Raw genomic sequence first — 23,905 nt, 5'->3', positions numbered from 1 at the left:
AATTGCATCGGGATTGAGTACTACAGTCACCATGCGCACTTTCCTCCATGGGAGTAATGTCTCAAACAGTCTACGCTTTGATCGTTCCCTGGAAGACAAGTAGTAGTTTCCGATGCACATCTGGGGGCATTCTGTAATGTGTGGACTAACCGAGCGTTGATGAAACACAGAAACTGCATCGGGATTGAATACAACAGTCACCATGCGCACTTGCCTCCATGGGAGTAATGTCTTAAACAGTCTACGCTTTGATCGTTCAAAGGATGACCAGTAGCAGTTTCCGATGCACATCTGGAGTCATTCTGTAATCTGTGGACATTCAAAGTGTTGATGAAACACAGAAATTGCATCGGGATTGAATACAACAGTCACCATTCGTACTTTCCTCCACAGGAGTAATGTCACAAACAGTCTACGCTTTGATCTTTCCCTGGAAGACCAGTAGCAGATTCCGATGCACATCTGGGGACATTCTGTAATGTGTGGACTATCAGAGTGTTGATGAAACACAGAAATTGCATCGTTATTGAGTACTACAGTCACCATGCGCACTTTCCTCCATGGGAGTAATGTCTCAATCAGTCTACGTTTTGATCGTTCCCTCCAAGACCAGTAGTAGTTTCCGATGCACATCTGGAGGCATTCTGTAATCTGTGGACTATCAGAGTGTTGATGAAACACAGAAATTGCATCGGGATTGAATGCAAAAGTCACCATGCGCGCTTTCCTCCATGGGACTAATGTCTCAAACTGTCTACGCTTTGATCGTTCCCTGGAAGAACAGTAGTAGTTTCCGATGCACATCTGGGGTCATTCTGTAATGTGTGGACTATCAGAGCGTTGATGAAACACATAAATTGCATCGGGATTCAATACAACAGTCACTATGCGCACTTTCCTTAATGGGAGAAATGTCTCAATCAGTTTACGTTTTGATCGTTCCCTGGAAGACCAGTAGTAGTTTCCGATGCACATCTGGAGGTATTCTGTAATCTGTGGACTATCAGAGCGTTGATGAAACACAGAAATTGCATCAGGATTGAATACCACACTCACCATGCGTACTTTCCTCCAAGGGAGTAATGTCTCAATCAGTTTACGCTTTGATCTTTCCCTGGAAGACCAGTAGTAGTTTCCGATGCCCATCTGTTGTCATTCTGTAATGTGTGGACTATCAGAGTGTTGATGAAACACAGAAATTGCATCGGGATTGAGTACAACAGTCACCATGCGCACTTTCCTTCATGGGAGTAATGTCTCAAACAGTCTACGCTTTGATCGTTCCCTGCAAGACCAGTAGTAGTTTCCGATGCACATCTGGAGGCATTCTGTATTCTGTGGACCTTCAAAGTGTTGATGAAAAACAGAAATTGCATCAGGATTGAGTACAACAGTCACCATGAGCACTTTCCTCCATGGGAGTAATGTCTCAAACAGTCTACGTCTTGATCGTTCCCTCGAAGACCAGTAGTAGTTTCCGATGCACACCTGGAGGCATTCTGTAATCTGTGGACTATCAGAGTGTTGATGAAACACAGAAATTGCATCGGGATTGAATACACCATTCACCATGCGCACTTTCCTCCATGGGAGTAATGTCTTAAACAGTCTACGCTTTGACGTTCCCAGGATGACCAGTAGTAGTTTCCAATGCACATCTGGAGGCATTCTGTAATCTGTGGACTATCAGAGTGTTGTTGAAACACAGATATTGCATCGGGATTGAATACAACAGTCACCATGCGCACTTTCATCCATGGGACTAATGTCCCAAACATTCTACGCTTTGATCGTACCCTTGAAGATCAGTAGTAGTTTCCGATGCACATCTGGAGGCATTCTGTAGTGTGTGGACTATTAGACTGTCGATGAAACACAGAAATTGCTTCGGGATGGAATGCAACACTCACCATGCGCACTTTATTCCATGGGAGTAATGTCTCAAACAGTTTACGCTTTTGATCGTTCCCTGGAAGGCCAGTAGTAGTTTCCAATGAACATCTTTGTTCATTCTGTAATGTGTGGACTATCAGAGTGTTGATGAAACACAGAAATTGCATCGGGATTGAATACAACAGTCACCATGCGCTCTTTCCTCCATGGGAGTAATGTCTTAAACAGTCTACGCTTTGTTCGTTCCCAGGATGACCAGTAGTAGTTTCCGATGCACATCTGCAGGCATTCTGTAATCTGTGGACTATCAGAGTGTGGTTGAAACACAGAAATTGCATTGGGATTGAATACAACAGTCACCATGCGCACTTTCCTCCATGGGACTAATGTCCCAAACATTCTACGCTTTGATCGTTCCCTGGAAGACTTGTAGTAGTTTCCGATGCACATCTGGGGGCATTCTGTAATGTGTGGACTATCAGAGTGTTGAAGAAACACAGAAATTGCATCAGGATTGAATACAACAGTCACCACGCGCACTTTCCTCCATGGGGGTAATGTCTCAAACAGTTTACGCTTTGATCGTTCCCTGGAAGACCAATAGTAGTTTTAGTAGTTTCCGATGCACATCTGGGGGCATTCTGTAATGTGTGGACTATCAGAGTGTTGATGAAACACAGAAATTGCATCGGGATTGAATACAACAGTCACCATGCACACTTTCCTCCATGGGAGTAGTGTCTCAAACGGTCTACGTTTTGATCGTTTCCTGGAAGACCAGTAGTAGTTTCCGATGCACATCTGGAGGCATTCTGTAATCTGTGGACTTTCAAAGTGTTGATGAAAGACAGAAATTGCATCGGGAGTGAATACAACAGTAACCATGCGCACTTTCCTCCATGGGAGTAATGTCTCAAACAGTCTACGATTTGATCGTTCGATAGAAGACCAGTAGTAGTTTCCGATGCACATCTGGAGGCATTCTGTAATGTGTGGACTATTAGAGTGTTGACGAAACACAGAAATTGCTTCGGAATGAAATACAACAGTCACCATGCGCACTTTGTTCCATGGGAGTAATGTCTCAAACAGTTTACGCTTTGATCGTTCCCTGGAAGACCAGTAGTAGTTTCCGATGAACATCTGGGTTCATTCTGTGATGTGTGGACTATCAGAGCGTTGTTCAAACACAGAAATTGCATCAGGACTGAATACAACATTCACCATGCGCAATTTTCCTAAATGGGAGTAATGTCTCAAACAGTCTACGCTTTGATCGTTCCCTGGAAGACCAGTAGTAGTTTAAGACGTACATCTGGAGGCATTCTGTATTCTGTGGACTATCAGAGTGTTGTTGAAACACAGAAATTGCATCGGGATTGAATACAACTGTCACAATGCGCACTTTCCTCCACGAAAGTAATGTCTCAAACAGTCTACGTTTTGATCGTTAACTGGAAGACCAGTAGTAGTTTCCGATGCACATCTGGAGGCATTCTGTAATCTGTGGACTGTCAGAGTGTTGTTGAAACACAGAAATTGCATCTTGATTGAAAAAAACAGTCACCATGCGCACTTTCCTCCGTGGGAGTAATGTCTCAAACAGTCTATGCTTTGATCGTTCCCTGGAAGAACAGTAGTAGTTTCCGACGCACATCTGGAGGCATTCTGTAATCTGTGGACTATCAGAGTGTTGGTGAAACACAGAAATTGCTTCGGGATGGAATACAACAGTCACCAAGCGCACAATATTCCATCGGAGTAATGTCTCAAACAGTTTACGCTTTTGATCGTTCCCTGGAAGGCCAGTAGTAGTTTCCAATGAACATCTTTGTTCATTCTGTAATGTGTGGACTATCAGAGTGTTGTTGAAACACAGAAATTGAGTCGGGATTGAATACAACAGCCACCATGCGCAATTTTCCTAAATGGGAGTAATGTCTCAAACAGTTTACGCTTTGATTATTCCCTGGATGACCAGTAGTAGTTTCCGATGCACATCTGGTGGCATTCTGTAAAGTGTGGACTATCAGAGTGTTGATGAAACACAGAAATTGCATCGGGATTGAATACAACAGTCACCAAGCGCACTTTACTCCATGGGAGTAATGTCTCAATCAGTCTACGCTTTGTTCGTTACCTGGAAGACCAGTAGTAGTTTCCAAGGCACATCTTTAGGCATTCTGTATTCTGTGGACTATCAGAGTGTTGATGAAACACAGAAATTGCATCGGGATTGAATACAACAGTCACCAAGCGCACTTTACTCCATGGGAGTAATGTCTCAAACTGTGTACGCTTTGATCGTTTCCTGGAAGACCACTAGTAGTTTCCGATGCACATCTGGAGGCATTCTGTAATCTGTGGACCTTTAAAGTTATGATGAAACACAGAAATTCCATCAGGATTGAAAACAACAGTCACCATGCGCACTTTCTTCCATGGGAGTAGTGTCTCAAACAGTCTACGCTTTGATCGTTTCCTGGAAGACCAGTAGTAGTTCCCGATGCACATCTGGAGGCATTCTGTAATCTGTGGACTTTTAAAGTGTTGATGAAACACTGAAATTGCATCGGCAGTAAATACAACAGTAACCATGTGCACTTTCCTCCATGGGAGTAATGTCTCAAACAGTCTACGCTTTGATCGTTCCCTAGAAGACCAGTAGTAGTTTCCGATGCACATCTGGGGGCATTCTGTAATCTGTGGAATGTCAGAGTTTTGTTGAAAGACAGAAATTGCTTTGGGATTGAATACAACAGTCACCATGCGTACTTCCCTCCATGAGACTAATGTCTCAAACAGTTACGCTATGATCGTTCCCTGGAAGACCAGTAGTAGTTTCCGATGCACATCTGGAGGCATTCTGTAATCTGTGGACTATCAGAGTGTTGTTGAAACACAGAAATTGCATCGGGATTGAATACAACAGTCACCATGCGCACTCTCCTCCATGGGAGTAATGTCTCAATCGGTCTACGCTTTGATCGTTCCCGGAAGACCAGTAGTAGTTTCCGATGCAAATCTGGGGGCATTCTGTAATCTATGGACTATCAGAGTGTTGATGAAACACAGAAATTACATCGGGATCGAATACAACAGTCACCATGCGCACTTTCCTCCATGGGATTAATGTCCCAAACAGTTTACGCTTTGATCGTTCCCTGGAAGACCAGTAGTAGTTACCGATGCACATCTGGGGGCATTCTGTAATGTGTGGACTATCAGAGTGTTGATGAAACACAGAAATTGCATCGGGATTGAATACAACACTCACCATGCGCACTTTCCTCCGTGGGAGTAATGTCTCAAACAGTCTACGCTTTGATCGTTCCCTGGAAGAACAGTAGTAGTTTCCGATGCACATCTTGAAGCATTCTGTAATGTGTGGACTAGTAGAGGGTGGAAGAAACACAGAAATTGCATCGGGATGGAATACAACAGTCACCAAGCGCACTTTATTCCATGGGAGTAATGTCTCAAACAGTCTACGCTATGATCGCTCCCTGCAAGACCAGTAGTACTTCCCGATGCACATCTGGAGGCATTCTGTAGTCTAAGGACTATCAGAGTGTTGATGAAACACAGAAAGTGCATCGGGATTGAATACAACAGTCACCATGCGCACTTTCCTCCATGGGAGTAATGTCTCAAACAGTCTACGCTTTGATCGATCTCTGGAAGAACAGTAGTAGTTTCCGATGACATCTGGAGGCATTCTGTATTCTGTGAACTATCAGAGTGTTGTTGAAACACAGAAATTGCATCGAAATAGAATACAACAGTCACCATGCGCACTTTCCTCCATGGGAGTAATGTCTCAAAGAGTCTACGCTTTGATCGTTCTCTGGAAGAACAGTAGTAGTTTCCGATGCACATCTGGAGGCATTCTGTAATCTGTGGACTATCAGAGTGTTGATGAAACACAAAAACTGCATCGGGAGTGAATACAACAGAGTCCATGCGCACTTTCCTCCATGGGAGTAATGTCTCAAACAGTCTACGCTTTGATCGTTCGATAGAAGACCAGTAGTAGTTTCCGATGCACATCTGGAGGCATTCTGTATTCTGTGAACTATCAGAGTGTTGTTGAAACACAGAAATTGCATCGGGATTGAATACAACAGTCACCATGCGCTCTTTCCTCCATGAAACTAATGTCTCAAACAGTCTACGCTTTGATCGTTCGATAGAAGACCAGTAGTAGTTTCCGATGCCCATCTGTGGGCATTCTGTAATGTGTGGGCTATCAGAGTGTTGATGAAACACAGAAATTGCATTGGGATTGAGTACAACAGCCACCATGCGCACTTTCCTCCATGGGAGTAATGTCTCAAACAGTCTACGCTCTGATCGTTCCCTGCAAGACCAGTAGTAGTTTCCGATGCACATCTGGGGGCATTCTGTAATCTGTTGAATATGAGAGTGTTGTTGATACACAGAAATTGCTTTGGGATTGAATACAACAGTCACCATGCGTACTTCCCTCCATGAGACTAATGTCTCAAACAGTCTACGCTTTGATCGTTCCCTGGAAGAACAGTAGTAGTTTCCGATGCACAACTGGGGCATTCTGTAATCTGTGGACTATCAGAGTGTTGATGAAACACAGAAATTGCATCGGGATTGAATACAACAGTCACCATGCGCACTTTCCTCCACGGGAGTAATGTCTCAAATAGTCTACGCTCTGATCGTTCCCTGCAAGACCAGTAGTAGTTTCCGATGCACATCTGGGGGCATTCTGTAATCTGTTGAATATGAGAGTGTTGTTGATACACAGAAATTGCTTTGGGATTGAATACAACAGTCACCATGCGTACTTCCCTCCATGAGACTAATGTCTCAAACAGTCTACGCTTTGATCGTTCCCTGGAAGAACAGTAGTAGTTTCCGATGCACAACTGGGGCATTCTGCAATCTGTGGACTATCAGAGTGTTGATGAAACACAGAAATTGCATCGGGATTGAATACAACAGTCACCATGCGCACTTTACTCCATGAAACTAATGTCTCAAACAGTCTACGTTTTGATCGTTAACTGGAAGACCACTAGTAGTTTCCGATGCACATCTTGAGGCATTCTGTAATGTGTGGACTATTAGAGGGTGGAAGAAACACAGAAATGGCATCGGGATGGAATACAACAGTCACCAAGCGCACTTTATTCCATGGGAGTAATGTCTCAAACAGTTTACGCTTTTGATCGTTCCCTGGAAGGCCAGTAGTAGTTTCCAATGAACATCTTTGTTCATTCTGTAATGTGTGGACTATCAGAGTGTTGTTGAAACACAGAAATTGAGTCGGGATTGAATACAACAGCCACCAATTTCCCTAAATGGGAGTAATGTCTCAAACAGTTTACGCTTTGATTATTCCCTGGATGACCAGTAGTAGTTTCCGATGCACATCTGGTGGCATTCTGTAATGTGTGGACTATCAGAGTGTTGATGAAACACAGAAATTGCATCGGAATTGAATACAACAGTCACCATAAGCACTTTACTCCATGGGAGTAATGTCTCAATCAGTCCCTCTTTGTTCGTTACCTGGAAGGCCAGTAGTAGTTTCCAAGGCACATCTTTAGGCATTCTGTATTCTGTGGACTATCAGAGTGTTGATGAAACACAGAAATTGCATCGGGATTGAATACAACAGTCACCAAGCGCACTTTACTGCATGGGAGTAATGTCTCAAACTGTGTACGCTTTGATCGTTTCCTGGAAGACCACTAGTAGTTTCCGATGCACATCTGGAGGCATTCTGTAATCTGTGGACCTTCAAAGTTTTGATGAAACACAGAAATTCCATCGGGATTGAAAACAACAGTCACCATGCGCACTTTCTTCCATGGGAGTAGTGTCTCAAACAGTCTACGCTTTGATTTTTTCCTGGAAGACCAGTAGTAGTTCCCGATGCACATCTGGAGGCATTCTGTAATCTGTGGACTTTTAAAGTGTTGATGAAACACAGAAATTGCATCGGCAGTAAATACAACAGTAACCATGTGCACTTTCCTCCATGGGAGTAATGTCTCAAACAGTCTACGCTTTGATCGTTCCCTAGAAGACCAGTAGTAGTTTCCGATGCACATCTGGGGGCATTCTGTAATCTGTGGAATGTCAGAGTTTTGTTGAAACACAGAAATTGCTTTGGGATTGAATACAACAGTCACCATGCGTACTTCCCTCCATGAGACTAATGTCTCAAACAGTTACGCTATGATCGTTCCCTGGAAGACCAGTAGTAGTTTCCGATGCACATCTGGAGGCATTCTGTAATCTGTGGACTATCAGAGTGTTGTTGAAACACAGAAATTGCATCGGGATTGAATACAACAGTCACCATGCGCACTTTCCTCCATGGGAGTAATGTCTCAAACAGTCTACGCTTTGATCGTTCTCTGGAAGAACAGTAGTAGTTTCCGATGCATAACTGGAGGCATTCTGTAATCTGTGGACTATCAGAGTGTTGATGAAACACAGAAATTCCATCGGGATTGAATACAACATTCTCCATGCGCACTTTTCTCCACGGGAGTAATGTCTCAAACAGTTTACGCTTTGATCGTTCCCTGGAAGACCATTGGTATTTTCCGATGCACATCTGGGGGCATTCTGTATTGTCTGGACTATCAGAGTGTTGATGAAACACAGAAATTGCATCGGGATTCAATACAACAGTCACCATGCGCACTCTCCTCCATGGGAGTAATGTCTCAATCGGTCTACGCTTTGATCGTTCCCGGAAGACCAGTAGTAGTTTCCGATGCAAATCTGGGGGCATTCTGTAATCTATGGACTATCAGAGTGTTGATGAAACACAGAAATTACATCGGGATCGAATACAACAGTCACCATGCGCACTTTCCTCCATGGGATTAATGTCTCAAACAGTTTACGCTTTGATCGTTCCCTGGAAGACCAGTAGTTGTTTCCGATGCACATCTGGGGGCATTCTGTAATGTGTGGACTATCAGAGTGTTGATGAAACACAGAAATTGCATCGGGATTGAATACAACAGTCACCATGCGCAAATTTCCTAAATGTTAGTAATGTCTCAAACAGCCAACGCTTTGATCGTTCCCTGGAAGATCAGTAGTAGATTCCGATGCACATCTGGAGGCATTCTGTAATCTGTGGACTATCAGGGTGTTGTTGAAACACAGAAATTGCATCGGGATTGAGTACAACAGTCACCATGCGCACTTTCCTCCATGGGAGTAATGTCTGAAACAGTCTACGCTATGATCGCTCCCTGCAAGACCAGTAGTAGTTTCCGATGCACATCTGGAGGCATTCTGTAGTCTAAGGACTATCAGAGTGTTGATGAAACACAGAAAGTGCATCGGGACTGAATACAACAGTCACCATGCGCACTTTCCTCCATGGGAGTAATGTCTCAAACAGTCTACGCTTTGATCGATCTCTGGAAGAACAGTAGTAGTTTCCGATGACATCTGGAGGCATTCTGTATTCTGTGGACTATCAGAGTGTTGATGAAACACAAAAATTGCATCGGGAGTGAATACAACAGAATCCATGCGCACTTTCCTCCATGGGAGTAATGTCTCAAACAGGTCTACGCTTTGATCGTTCGATAGAAGACCAGTATTAGTTTCCGATGCACATCTGGAGGCATTCTGTATTCTGTGAACTATCAGAGTGTTGTTGAAACACAGAAATTGCATCGGGATTGAATACAACAGTCACCATGCGCTCTTTCCTCCATGAAACTAATGTCTTAAACAGTCTACGCTTTGATCGTTCCCTAGAAGACCAGTAGTAGTTTCAGATGCACATCTGGGGGCATTCTGTAATCTGTTGAATATGAGAGTGTTGTTGAAACACAGAAATTGCTTTGGGATTGAATACAACAGTCACCATGCGTACTTCCCTCCATGAGACTAATGTCTCAAACAGTTTACGCTTTGATCGTTCCCTGGAAGAACAGTAGTAGTTTCCGATGCACAACTGGGGCATTCTGTAATCTGTGGACTATCAGAGTGTTGATGAAACACAGAAATTGCATCGGGATTGAATACAACAGTCACCATGCGCACTTTCCTCCACGGGAGTAATGTCTCAAACAGTTTACGCTTTGATCGTTCCCTGGAAGACCATTAGTAGTTTCAGATGCACATCTGGAGGCATTCTGTAATGTGTGGACTATCAGAGTGTTGTTGAAACACAGAAATTGCATCGGGATTGAATACAACAGTTACCATGCGCAAATTTCCTAAATGTTAGTAATGTCTCAAACAGTCTACGCTTTGATCGTTTCCTGGAAGACCAGTAGTAGTTTCCGATGCACATCTGGAGGCATTCTCTAATGTGTGGACTATTAGAGTGTTGATGAAACACAGAAATTGCTTCGAGATGGAATACAACAGTCACCATGCGCACTTTATTCTATGAGAGTAATGTCTCAAACAGTTTACGCTTTGATCGTTCCCTGGAAGACCAGTAGTAGTTTCCGATGTACATCTGGGTTCATTCTGTGATGTGTGGACTATCAGAGCGTTGTTCAAACACAGAAATTGCATCAGGATTGAATACAACAGTCACCATGCGCAATTTTCCTAAATGGGAGTAATGTCTCAAACAGTCTACGCTTTGATCGTTCCCTAGAAGACCAGTAGTAGTTTCCGATGCACATGTGGAGGCATTCTGTAATCTGAGGACTATCAGAGTGTTGTTGAAACACAGAAATTGCATCGAAATAGAATACAACAGTCACCATGCGCACTTTCCTCCATGGGAGTAATGTCTCAAAGAGTCTACGCTTTGATCGTTCTCTGGAAGAACAGTAGTAGTTTCCGATGCACATCTGGAGGCATTCTGTAATCTGTGGACTATCAGAGTGTTGATGAAACACAAAAACTGCATCGGGAGTGAATACAACAGAGTCCATGCGCACTTTCCTCCATGGGAGTAATGTCTCAAACAGTCTACGCTTTGATCGTTCGATAGAAGACCAGTAGTAGTTTCCGATGCACATCTGGAGGCATTCTGTATTCTGTGAACTATCAGAGTGTTGTTGAAACACAGAAATTGCATCGGGATTGAATACAACAGTCACCATGCGCTCTTTCCTCCATGAAACTAATGTCTCAAACAGTCTACGCTTTGATCGTTCGATAGAAGACCAGTAGTAGTTTCCGATGCCCATCTGTGGGCATTCTGTAATGTGTGGGCTATCAGAGTGTTGATGAAACACAGAAATTGCATTGGGATTGAGTACAACAGTCACCATGCGCACTTTCCTCCATGGGAGTAATGTCTCAAACAGTCTACGCTCTGATCGTTCCCTGCAAGACCAGTAGTAGTTTCCGATGCACATCTGGGGGCATTCTGTAATCTGTTGAATATGAGAGTGTTGTTGATACACAGAAATTGCTTTGGGATTGAATACAACAGTCACCATGCGTACTTCCCTCCATGAGACTAATGTCTCAAACAGTCTACGCTTTGATCGTTCCCTGGAAGAACAGTAGTAGTTTCCGATGCACAACTGGGGCATTCTGTAATCTGTGGACTATCAGAGTGTTGATGAAACACAGAAATTGCATCGGGATTGAATACAACAGTCACCATGCGCACTTTCCTCCACGGGAGTAATGTCTCAAACAGTTTACGCTTTGATCGTTCCCTGGAAGACCATTAGTAGTTTCAGATGCACATCTGGAGGCAATCTGTAATGTGTGGACTATCAGAGTGTTGTTGAAACACAGAAATTGAATCGGGATTGAATACAACAGTCACCATGCGCTAATTTCCTAAATGTTAGTAATGTCTCAAACAGTCTACGCTTTGATCGTTTCCTGGAAGACCAGTAGTAGTTTCCGATGCACATCTGGAGGCATTCTCTAATGTGTGGACTATTAGAGTGTTGATGAAACACAGAAATTGCTTCGGGATGGAATACAACAGTCACCATGAGCACTTTATTCCATGGGAGTAATGTCTCAAACAGTTTACGCTTTGATCGTTCCCTGGAAGACCAGTAGTAGTTTCCGATGTACATCTGGGTTCATTCTGTGATGTGTGGACTATCAGAGCGTTGTTCAAACACAGAAATTGCATCAGGATTGAATACAACAGTCACCATGCGCAATTTTCCTAAATGGGAGTAATGTCTCAAACAGTCTACGCTTTGATCGTTCCCTGGAAGACCAGTAGTAGTTTAAGACGTACATCTGGAGGCATTCTGTATTCTGTGGACTATCAGGGTGTTGTTGAAACACAGAAATTGCATCGGGATTGAATACAACAGTCACCATGCGCACTTTACTCCATGAAACTAATGTCTCAAACAGTCTACGTTTTGATCGTTAACTGGAAGACCAATGGTAGTTTCCGATGCACATCTGGAGGCATTCTGTAATCTGTGGACTATCAGAGTGTTGTTGAAACACAGAAATTGCATCTTGATTGAAAAAAACAGTCACCATGCGCACTTTCCTCCGTGGGAGAAATGTCTCAAACAGTCTACGCTTTGATCGTTCCCTGGAAGAACAGTAGTAGTTTCCGATGCACATCTTGAGGCATTCTGTAATGTGTGGACTATTAGAGGGTGGAAGAAACACAGAAATTGCATCGGGATGGAATACAACAGTCACCAAGCGCACTTTATTCCATGGGAGTAATGTCTCAAACAGTTTACGCTTTTGATCGTTCCCTGGAAGGCCAGTAGTAGTTTCCAATGAACATCTTTGTTCATTCTGTAATGTGTGGACTATCAGAGTGTTGTTGAAACACAGAAATTGAGTCGGGATTGAATACAACAGCCACCATGCCCAATTTCCCTAAATGGGAGTAATGTCTCAAACAGTTTACGCTTTGATTATTCCCTGGATGACCAGTAGTAGTTTCCGATGCACATCTGGTGGCATTCTGTAATGTGTGGACTATCAGAGTGTTGATGAAACACAGAAATTGCATCGGAATTGAATACAACAGTCACCATAAGCACTTTACTCCATGGGAGTAATGTCTCAATCAGTCCCTCTTTGTTCGTTACCTGGAAGGCCAGTAGTAGTTTCCAAGGCACATCTTTAGGCATTCTGTATTCTGTGGACTATCAGAGTGTTGATGAAACACAGAAATTGCATCGGGATTGAATACAACAGTCACCAAGCGCACTTTACTGCATGGGAGTAATGTCTCAAACTGTGTACGCTTTGATCGTTTCCTGGAAGACCACTAGTAGTTTCCGATGCACATCTGGAGGCATTCTGTAATCTGTGGACCTTCAAAGTTTTGATGAAACACAGAAATTCCATCGGGATTGAAAACAACAGTCACCATGCGCACTTTCTTCCATGGGAGTAGTGTCTCAAACAGTCTACGCTTTGATCGTTTCCTGGAAGACCAGTAGTAGTTCCCGATGCACATCTGGAGGCATTCTGTAATCTGTGGACTTTTAAAGTGTTGATGAAACACAGAAATTGCATCGGCAGTAAATACAACAGTAACCATGTGCACTTTCCTCCATGGGAGTAATGTCTCAAACAGTCTACGCTTTGATCGTTCCCTAGAAGACCAGTAGTAGTTTCCGATGCACATCTGGGTGCATTCTGTAATCTGTGGAATGTCAGAGTTTTGTTGAAACACAGAAATTGTTTTGGGATTGAATACAACAGTCACCATGCGTACTTCCCTCCATGAGACAAATGTCTCAAACAGTTACGCTATGATCGTTCCCTGGAAGACCAGTAGTAGTTTCCGATGCACATCTGGAGGCATTCTGTAATCTGTGGACTATCAGAGTGTTGTTGAAACACAGAAATTGCATCGGGATTGAATACAACAGTCACCATGCGCACTTTCCTCCATGGGAGTAATGTCTCAAACAGTCTACGTTTTGATCGTTCTCTGGAAGAACAGTAGTAGTTTCCGATGCATAACTGGAGGCATTCTGTAATCTGTGGATTATCAGAGTGTTGATGAAACACAGAAATTGCATCGGGATTGAATACAACATTCTCCATGCGCACTTTTCTCCACGGGAGTAATGTCTCAAACAGTTTACGCTTTGATCGTTCCCTGGAAGACCATTGGTATTTTCCGATGCACATCTGGGGGCATTCTGTATTGTCCGGACTATCAGAGTGTTGATGAAACACAGAAATTGCATCGGGATTCAATACAACAGTCACCATGCGCACTCTCCTCCATGGGAGTAATGTCTCAATCGGTCTACGCTTTGATCGTTCCCGGAAGACCAGTAGTAGTTTCCGATGCAAATCTGGGGGCATTCTGTAATCTATGGACTATCAGAGTGTTGATGAAACACAGAAATTACATCGGGATCGAATACAACAGTCACCATGCGCACTTTCCTCCATGGGATTAATGTCTCAAACACTTTACGCTTTGATCGGTCCCTGGAAGACCAGTAGTTGTTTCCGATGCACATCTGGGGGCATTCTGTAATGTGTGGACTATCAGAGTGTTGATGAAACACAGAAATTGCATCGGGATTGAATACAACAGTCACCATGCGCAAATTTCCTAAATGTTAGTAATGTCTCAAACAGACAACGCTTTGATCGTTCCCTGGAAGATCAGTAGTAGATTCCGATGCACATCTGGAGGCATTCTGTAATCTGTGGACTATCAGGGTGTTGTTGAAACACAGAAATTGCATCGGGATTGAGTACAACAGTCACCATGCGCACTTTCCTCCATGGGAGTAATGTCTCAAACAGTCTACGCTATGATCGCTCCCTGCAAGACCAGTAGTAGTTTCCGATGCACATCTGGAGGCATTCTGTAGTCTAAGGACTATCAGAGTGTTGATGAAACACAGAAAGTGCATCGGGACTGAATACAACAGTCACCATGCGCACTTTCCTCCATGGGAGTAATGTCTCAAACAGTCTTCGCTTTGATCGATCTCTGGAAGAACAGTAGTAGTTTCCGATGACATCTGGAGGCATTCTGTATTCTGTGGACTATCAGAGTGTTGATGAAACACAAAAATTGCATCGGGAGTGAATACAACAGAATCCATGCGCACTTTCCTCCATGGGAGTAATGTCTCAAACAGGTCTACGCTTTGATCGTTCGATAGAAGACCAGTAGTAGTTTCCGATGCACATCTGGAGGCATTCTGTATTCTGTGAACCATCAGAGTGTTGTTGAAACACAGAAATTGCATCGGGATTGAATACAACAGTCCCCATGCGCTCTTTCCTCCATGAAACTAATGTCTTAAACAGTCTACCCTTTGATCGTTCCCTAGAAGACCAGTAGTAGTTTCAGATGCACATCTGGGGGCATTCTGTAATCTGTTGAATATGAGAGTGTTGTTGAAACACAGAAATTGCTTTGGGATTGCATACAACAGTCACCATGCGTACTTCCCTCCATGAGACTAATGTCTCAAACAGTCTACGCTTTGATCGTTCCCTGGAAGAACAGTAGTAGTTTCCGATGCACAACTGGGGCACTCTGTAATCTGTGGACTATCAGAGTGTTGATGAAACACAGAAATTGCATCGGGATTGAATACAACAGTCACCATGCGCACTTTCCTCCACGGGAGTAATGTCTCAAACAGTTTACGCTTTGATCGTTCCCTGGAAGACCATTAGTAGTTTCAGATGCACATCTGGAGGCATTCTGTAATGTGTGGACTATCAGAGTGTTGTTGAAACACAGAAATTGCATCGGGATTGAATACAACAGTCACCATGCGCACTTTCCTCCTTGAAACTAATGTCTCAAACAGTCTACGTTTTGATCGTTAACTGGAAGACCAGTAGTAGTTTCCGATGCACATCTGGAGGCATTCTGTAATCTGTGGACTATCAGAGTGTTGTTGAAACACAGAAATTGCATCTTGATTGAAAAAAACTGTCACCATGCGCACTTTCATCCGTGGGAGTAATGTCTCAAACAGTCTACGCTTTGATCGTTCCCTGGAAGAACAGTAGTAGTTTCCGACGCACATCTGGAGGCATTCTGTAATCTGTGGACTATCAGAGTGTTGATGAAACACAGAAATTGCTTCGGGATGGAATACAACAGTAACCATGCGCACTTTCCTCCATGGGAGTAATGTCTCAAACAGTCTACGATTTGATCGTTCGATGGAAGACCAGTAGTAGTTTCCGATGCACATCTTGAGGCATTCTGTAATGTGTGGACTATTAGAGGGTGGAAGAAACACAGAAATTGCATCGGGATGGAATACAACAGTCACCAAGCGCACTTTATTCCATGGGAGTAATGTCTCAAACAGTTTACGCTTTTGATCGTTCCCTGGAAGGCCAGTAGTAGTTTCCAATGAACATGTTTGTTCATTCTGTAATGTGTGGACTATAAGAGTGTTGTTGAAACACAGAAATTGAGTCGGGATTGAATACAACAGCCACCATGCGCAATTTCCCTAAATGGGAGTAATGTCTCAAACAGTTTACGCTTTGATTATTCCCTGGATGACCAGTAGTAGTTTCCGATGCACATCTGGTGGCATTCTGTAATGTGTGGTCTATCAGAGTGTTGATGAAACACAGAAATTGCATCGGAATTGAATACAACAGTCAGCAAGCGCACTTTACTCCATGGGAGCAATGTCTCAATCAGTCCACGCTTTGTTCGTTACCTGGAAGGCCAGTAGTAGTTTCCAAGGCACATCTTTAGGCATTCTGTATTCTGTGGACTATCAGAGTGTTGATGAAACACAGAAATTGCATCGGGATTGAATACAACAGTCACCAAGCGCACTTTACTCCATGGGAGTAAGGTCTCAAACTGTGTACGTTTTGATCGTTTAGTGGAAGACCACTAGTAGTTTCCGATGCACATCTGGAGGCATTCGTAATCTGTGGACCTTCAAAGTGTTGATGAAACACAGAAATTCCATCGGGATTGAAAACAACAGCCACCATGCGCACTTTCTTCCATGGGAGTAGTGTCTCAAACAGTCTACGCTTTGATCGTTTCCTGGAAGACCAGTAGTAGTTTCCGATGCACATCTGAAGGCATTCTGTAATCTGAGGACTATCAGAGTGTTGTTGAAACACAGAAATTGCATCGAAATAGAATACAACAGTAACCATGTGCACTATCCTCCATGGGAGTAATGTCTCAAACAGTCTACGCTTTGATCGTTCCCTAGAAGACCAGTAGTAGTTTCCGATGCACATCTGGGGGCATTCTGTAATCTGTGGAATGTCAGAGTTCTGTTGAAACACAGAAATTGCTTTAGGATTGAATACAACAGTCACCATGCGCACTTTCCTCCATGGGATTAATGTCTCAAACAGTTTACGCTTTGATCGTTCCCTGGAAGACCAGTAGTAGTTTCCGATGCACACCTGGGGGCATTCTGTAATGTGTGGACTATCAGAGTGTTGATGAAACACAGAAATTGCATCGGGATTGAATACAACAGTCACCATGCGCAAATTTCCTAAATGTTAGTAATGTCTCAAACAGTCTACGCTTTGATCGTTCCCTGGAAGATCAGTAGTAGATTCCGATGCACATCTGGAGGCATTCTGTAATCTGTGGACTATCAGTGTGTTGTTGAAACACAGAAATTGCATCGGGATTGAGTACAACAGTCACCATGCGCACTTTCCTCCATGGGAGTAATGTCTCAAACAGTCTACGCTATGATCGATCCCTGCAAGACCAGTAGTAGTTTCCGATGCACATCTGGAGGCATTCTGTAATCTAAGGACTATCAGAGTGTTGATGTAACACAGAAAGTGCATCGGGATTGAATAGGACACTCACCATGAGCACTTTCCTCCATGGGAGTAATGTCTCAAACAGTTTACGCTTTGATCGTTCCCTGGAAGACCAGTAGTAGTTTCCGATGCACATCTGGGTTCATTCTGTAATGTGTGGTATCAGTGTGTTGTTGAAACACAGAAATTGCATCGGGATTAAATACAACAGTCACCATGCGCACTTTCCTCCATGGGACTAATGTCTCAAACAGTCTACGCTTTGATCATTCCCTGGAAGACCAGTAGTAGTTTCCGATACACATCTGGAGGCATTCTGTAATCTGTGGACCTTCAAAGTGTTGATGAAACACAGGAATTGCATCGGGATTGAATACAACAGTCACCATGCGCACTTTCCTCCATGGGAGTAGTGTGTCAAACAGTCTACGTTTTGATCGTTTCCTGGAAGACCAGTAGTAGTTTCCGATTCACATCTGGAGGCTTTCGGTAATCTGTGGACTTTCAAAGTGTTTATGAAAGACGGAAATTGCATCGGGAGTGAATACAACAGTAACCATGCGCACTTTCCTCCATGGGAGTAATGTCTCAAACAGTCTACGATTTGATCGTTCGATAGAAGACCAGTAGCAAGTTCCGATGCACATCTGGAGGCATTCTGTAATGTGTGGACTGTTAGAGTGTTGAAGAAACACAGAAATTGCATCAGGATTGAATACAATAGTCACCATGCGCAATTTCCCTAAATGGGAGTAATGTCTCAAACAGTCTACGCTTTGATCGTTCCCTGGAAGGCCAGTAGCAGTTTCCGATGCACATCTGGAGGCATTCTGTATTCTGTGATCTATCAGAGTGTTGTTGAAACACAGAAATTGCATCGGGATTGAATACAACAGTCACCATGCGCTCTTTCCTCCATGAAACTAATGTCTTAAACAGTCTACGCTTTGATCGTTCCCTGGAAGACCAGTAGTAGTTTCCGATGCATATCTGGAGGCATTCTGTAATCTGTGGACTATCACAGTGTTGTTAAAACACAGAAATTGCATCGAAATTGAGTACAACAGTCACCATGCGCACTTTCCTCCATGGGAGTAATGTCTCAAACAGTCTACGCTTTGATCGATCTCTGGAAGAACAGTAGTAGTTTCCGATGACATCTGGAGGCATTCTGTAATCTGTGAACTATCAGAGTGTTGTTGAAACACAGAAATTGCATCGGGATTGAATACAACAGTCACCATGCGCTCTTTCCTCCATGAAACTAATGTCTTAAACTGTCTACGCTTTGATCGTTCCCTGGAAGACCAGTAGTAGTTTCCGATGCACATCTGGAGGCATTCTGTAATCTGAGGACTATCAGAGTGTTGTTGAAACACAGAAATTGCATCGAAATAGATTACAACAGTCACCATGCGCACTTTCCTCCATGGGATTAAAGTCTCAAACAGTTTACGCTTTGATCGTTCCCTGGAAGACCAGTAGTAGTTTCCGATGCACATCTGGGGGCATTCTGTAATGTGTGGACTATCAGAGCGTTGATGAAACACAGAAATTGCATCGGGATTGAATACAACAGTCACCATGCGCAAATTTCCTAAATGTTAGTAATGTCTCAAACAGTCTACGCTTTGATCGTTCCCTGGAAGATCAGTAGTAGATTCCGATGCACATCTGGAGGCATTCTGTAATCTGTGGACTATCAGAGTGTTGTTGAACCACAGAAATTGCATCGGGATTGAGTACAACAGTCACCATGCGCACTTTCCCCCATGGGAGTAATGTCTTAAACAGTCTACGCTATGATCGCTCCCTGCAAGACCAGTAGTAGTTTCCGATGGACATCTGGAGGCATTCTGTACTCTAAGGACTATCAGAGTGTTGATGAAACACAGAAAGTGCATCGGTATTGAATACAACAGTCACCATGCGCACTTTCCTCCATGGGAGTAATGTCTCAAACAGTCTACGCTTTGATCGATCTCTGGAAGAACAGTAGTAGTTTCCGATGACATCTGGAGGCATTCTGTATTCTGTGAACTATCAGAGTGTTGTTGAAACACAGAAATTGCATCGGGATTGAATACAACAGTCACCATGCGTTCTTTCCTCCATGAAACTAATGTCTTAAACTGTCTACGCTTTGATCGTTCCCTGGAAGACCAGTAGTAGTTTCCGATGGACATCTGAAGGCATTCTGTAATCTGAGGACTATCAGAGTGTTGATGAAACACAGAAAGTGCATCGGTATTGAATACAACAGTCACCATGCGCACTTTCCTCCACGGGAGTAATGTCTCAAACAGTTTACGCTTTGATCGTTCGATAGAAGACCAGTAGTAGTTTCCGATGCACATCTGGAGGCATTCTGTATTCTGTGAACTATCAGAGTGTTGTTGAAACACAGAAATTGCATCGGGATTGAATACAACAGTCACCATGCGCTCTTTCCTCCATGAAACTAATGTCTTAAACAGTCTACACTTTGATCGTTCCCTAGAAGACCAGTAGTAGTTTCAGATGCACATCTGGGGGCATTCTGTAATCTGTTGAATATGAGAGTGTTGTTGAAACACAGAAATTGCTTTGGGATTGAATACAACAGTCACCATGCGTACTTCCCTCCATGAGACTAATGTCTCAAACAGTCTACGCTTTGATCGTTCCCTGGAAGAACAGTAGTAGTTTCCGATGCACAACTGGGGCATTCTGTAATCTGTGGACTATCAGAGTGTTGATGAAACACAGAAATTGCATCGGGATTGAATACAACAGTCACCATGCGCACTTTCCTCCACGGGAGTAATGTCTCAAACAGTTTACGCTTTGATCGTTCCCTGGAAGACCATTAGTAGTTTCAGATGCACATCTGGAGGCATTCTGTAATGTGTGGACTATCAGAGTGTTGTTGAAACACAGAAATTGCATCGGGATTGAATACAACAGTCACCATGCGCTAATTTCCTAATTGTTAGTAATGTCTCAAACAGTCTACGCTTTGATCGTTTCCTGGAAGACCAGTAGTAGTTTCCGATGCACATCTGGAGGCATTCTCTAATGTGTGGACTATTAGAGTGTTGATGAAACACAGAAATTGCTTCGGGATGGAACACAACAGTCACCATGCGCACTTTATTCCATGGGAGTAATGTCTCAAACAGTTTACGCTTTGATCGTTCCCTGGAAGACCAGTAGTAAATTCCGATGTACATCTGGGTTCATTCTGTGATGTGTGGACTATCAGATCGTTGTTCTAACACAGAAATTGCATCAGGATTGAATACAACAGTCACCATGCGCAATTTTCCTAAATGGGAGTAATGTCTCAAACAGTCTACGCTTTGATCGTTCCCTGGAAGACCAGTAGTAGTTTAAGACGTACATCTGGAGGCATTCTGTATTCTGTGGACTATCAGAGTGTTGTTGAAACACAGAAATTGCATCTTGATTGAAAAAAACAGTCACCATGCGCACTTTCATCCGTGGGAGTAATGTCTCAAACAGTCTACGCTTTGATCGTTCCCTGGAAGAACAGTAGTAGTTTCCGACGCACATCTGGAGGCATTCTGTAATCTGTGGACTATCAGAGTGTTGATGAAACACAGAAATTGCTTCGGGATGGAATACAACAGTAACCATGCGCACTTTCCTCCATGGGAGTAATGTCTCAAACAGTCTACGATTTGATCGTTCGATGGAAGACCAGTAGTAGTTTCCGATGCACATCTTGAGGCATTCTGTAATGTGTGGACTATTAGAGGGTGGAAGAAACACAGAAATTGCATCGGGATGGAATACAACAGTCACCAAGCGCACTTTATTCCATGGGAGTAATGTCTCAAACACTTTACGCTTTTGATCGTTCCCTGGAAGGTCAGTAGTAGTTTCCAATGAACATCTTTGTTCATTCTGTAATGTGTGGACTATCAGAGTGTTGTTGAAACACAGAAATTGAGTCGGGATTGAATACAACAGCCACCATGCGCAATTTCCCTAAATGGGAGTAATGTCTCAAACAGTTTACGCTTTGATTGTTCCCTGGATGACCAGTAGTAGTTTCCGATGCACATCTGGTGGCATTCTGTAATGTGTGGACTATCAGAGTGTTGATGAAACACAGAAAATGCATCGGAATTGAATACAACAGTCACCAAGCGCACTTTACTCCATGGGAGCAATGTCTCAATCAGTCCACGCTTTGTTCGTTACCTGGAAGGCCAGTAGTAGTTTCCAAGGCACATCTTTAAGCATTCTGTATTCTGTGGACTATCAGAGTGTTGATGAAACACAGAAATTGCATCGGGATTGAATACAACAGTCACCAAGCGCACTTTACTCCATGGGAGTAAGGTCTCAAACTGTGTACGCTTTGATCGTTTAGTGGAAGACCACTAGTAGTTTCCGATGCACATCTGGAGGCATTCGTAATCTGTGGACCTTCAAAGTGTTGATGAAACACAGAAATTCCATCGGGATTGAAAACAACAGTCACCATGCGCACTTTCTTCCATGGGAGTAGTGTCTCAACAGTCTACGCTTTGATCGTTTCCTGGGAGACCAGTAGTAGTTTCCGATGCACATCTGAAGGCGTTCTGTAATCTGAGGACTATCAGAGTGTTGTTGAAACACAGAAATTGCATCGAAATAGAATACAACAGTAACCATGTGCACTTTCCTCCATGGGAGTAATGTCTCAAACAGTCTACGCTTTGATCGTTCCCTAGAAGACCAGTAGTAGTTTCCGATGCACATCTGGGGGCATTCTGTAATCTGTGGAATGTCAGAGTTCTGTTGAAACACAGAAATACCTTTAGGATTGAATACAACAGTCACCATGCGCACTTTCCTCCATGGGATTAATGTCTCAAACAGTTTACGCTTTGATCGTTCCCTGGAAGACCAGTAGTAGTTTCCGATGCACACGTGGGGGCATTCTGTAATGTGTGGACTATCAGAGTGTTGATGAAACACAGAAATTGCATCGGGATTGAATACAACAGTCACCATGCGCAAATTTCCTAAATTTTAGTAATGTCTCAAACAGTCTACGCTTTGATCGTTCCCTGGAAGATCAGTAGTAGATTCCGATGCACATCTGGAGGCATTCTGTAATCTGTGGACTATCAGTGTGTTGTTGAAACACAGAAATTGCATCGGGATTGAGTACAACAGTCACCATGCGCAATTTCCTCCATGGGAGTAATGTCTCAAACAGTCTACGCTATGATCGATCCCTGCGAGACCAGTAGTAGTTTCCGATGCACATCTGGAGGCATTCTGTAATCTAAGGACTATCAGAGTGTTGATGTAATACAGAAAGTGCATCGGGATTGAATAGGACACTCACCATGAGCACTTTCCTCCATGGGAGTAATGTCTCAAACAGTTTACGCTTTGATCGTTCCCTGGAAGACCAGTAGTAGTTTCCGATGCACATCTGGGTTCATTCTGTAATGTGTGGTATCAGGGTGTTGTTGAAACACAGAAATTGCATCGGGATTAAATACAACAGTCACCATGCGCACTTTTCTCCATGGGACTAATGTCTCAAACAGTCTACGCTTTGATCATTCCCTGGAAGACCAGTAGTAGTTTCCGATACACATCTGGAGGCATTCTGTAATCTGTGGGCCTTCAAAGTGTTGATGAAACACAGGAATTGCATCGGGATTGAATACAACAGTCACCATGCGCACTTTCCTCCATGGGAGTAGTGTCTCAAACAGTCTACGTTTTGATCGTTTCCTGGAAGACCAGTAGTAGTTTCCGATTCACATCTGGAGGCTTTCGGTAATCTGTGGACTTTCAAAGTGTTTATGAAAGACGGAAATTGCATCGGGAGTGAATACAACAGTAACCATGCGCACTTTCCTCCATGGGAGTAATGTCTCAAACAGTCTACGCTTTGATCGTTCGATAGAAGACCAGTAGTAAGTTCCGATGCACATCTGGAGGCATTCTGTAATGTGTGGACTGTTAGAGTGTTGAAGAAACACAGAAATTGCATCAGGATTGAATACAATAGTCACCATGCGCAATTTCCCTAAATGGGAGTAATGTCTCAAACAGTCTACGCTTTGATCGTTCCCTGGAAGGCCAGTAGCAGTTTCCGATGCACATCTGGAGGCATTCTGTATTCTGTGATCTATCAGAGTGTTGTTGAAACACAGAAATTGCATCGGGATTGAATACAACAGTCACCATGCGCTCTTTCCTCCATGAAACTAATGTCTTAAACAGTCTACGCTTTGATCGTTCCCTGGAAGACCAGTAGTAGTTTCCGATGCATATCTGGAGGCATTCT

This window comes from Schistocerca gregaria, chromosome 3, assembly GCF_023897955.1.
Source record: "Schistocerca gregaria isolate iqSchGreg1 chromosome 3, iqSchGreg1.2, whole genome shotgun sequence".
Lineage (NCBI taxonomy): Eukaryota > Metazoa > Arthropoda > Insecta > Orthoptera > Acrididae > Schistocerca > Schistocerca gregaria.
The sequence above is the reverse complement of the archived record's forward strand: the minus strand, read 5'-3'. Positions refer to the sequence as shown.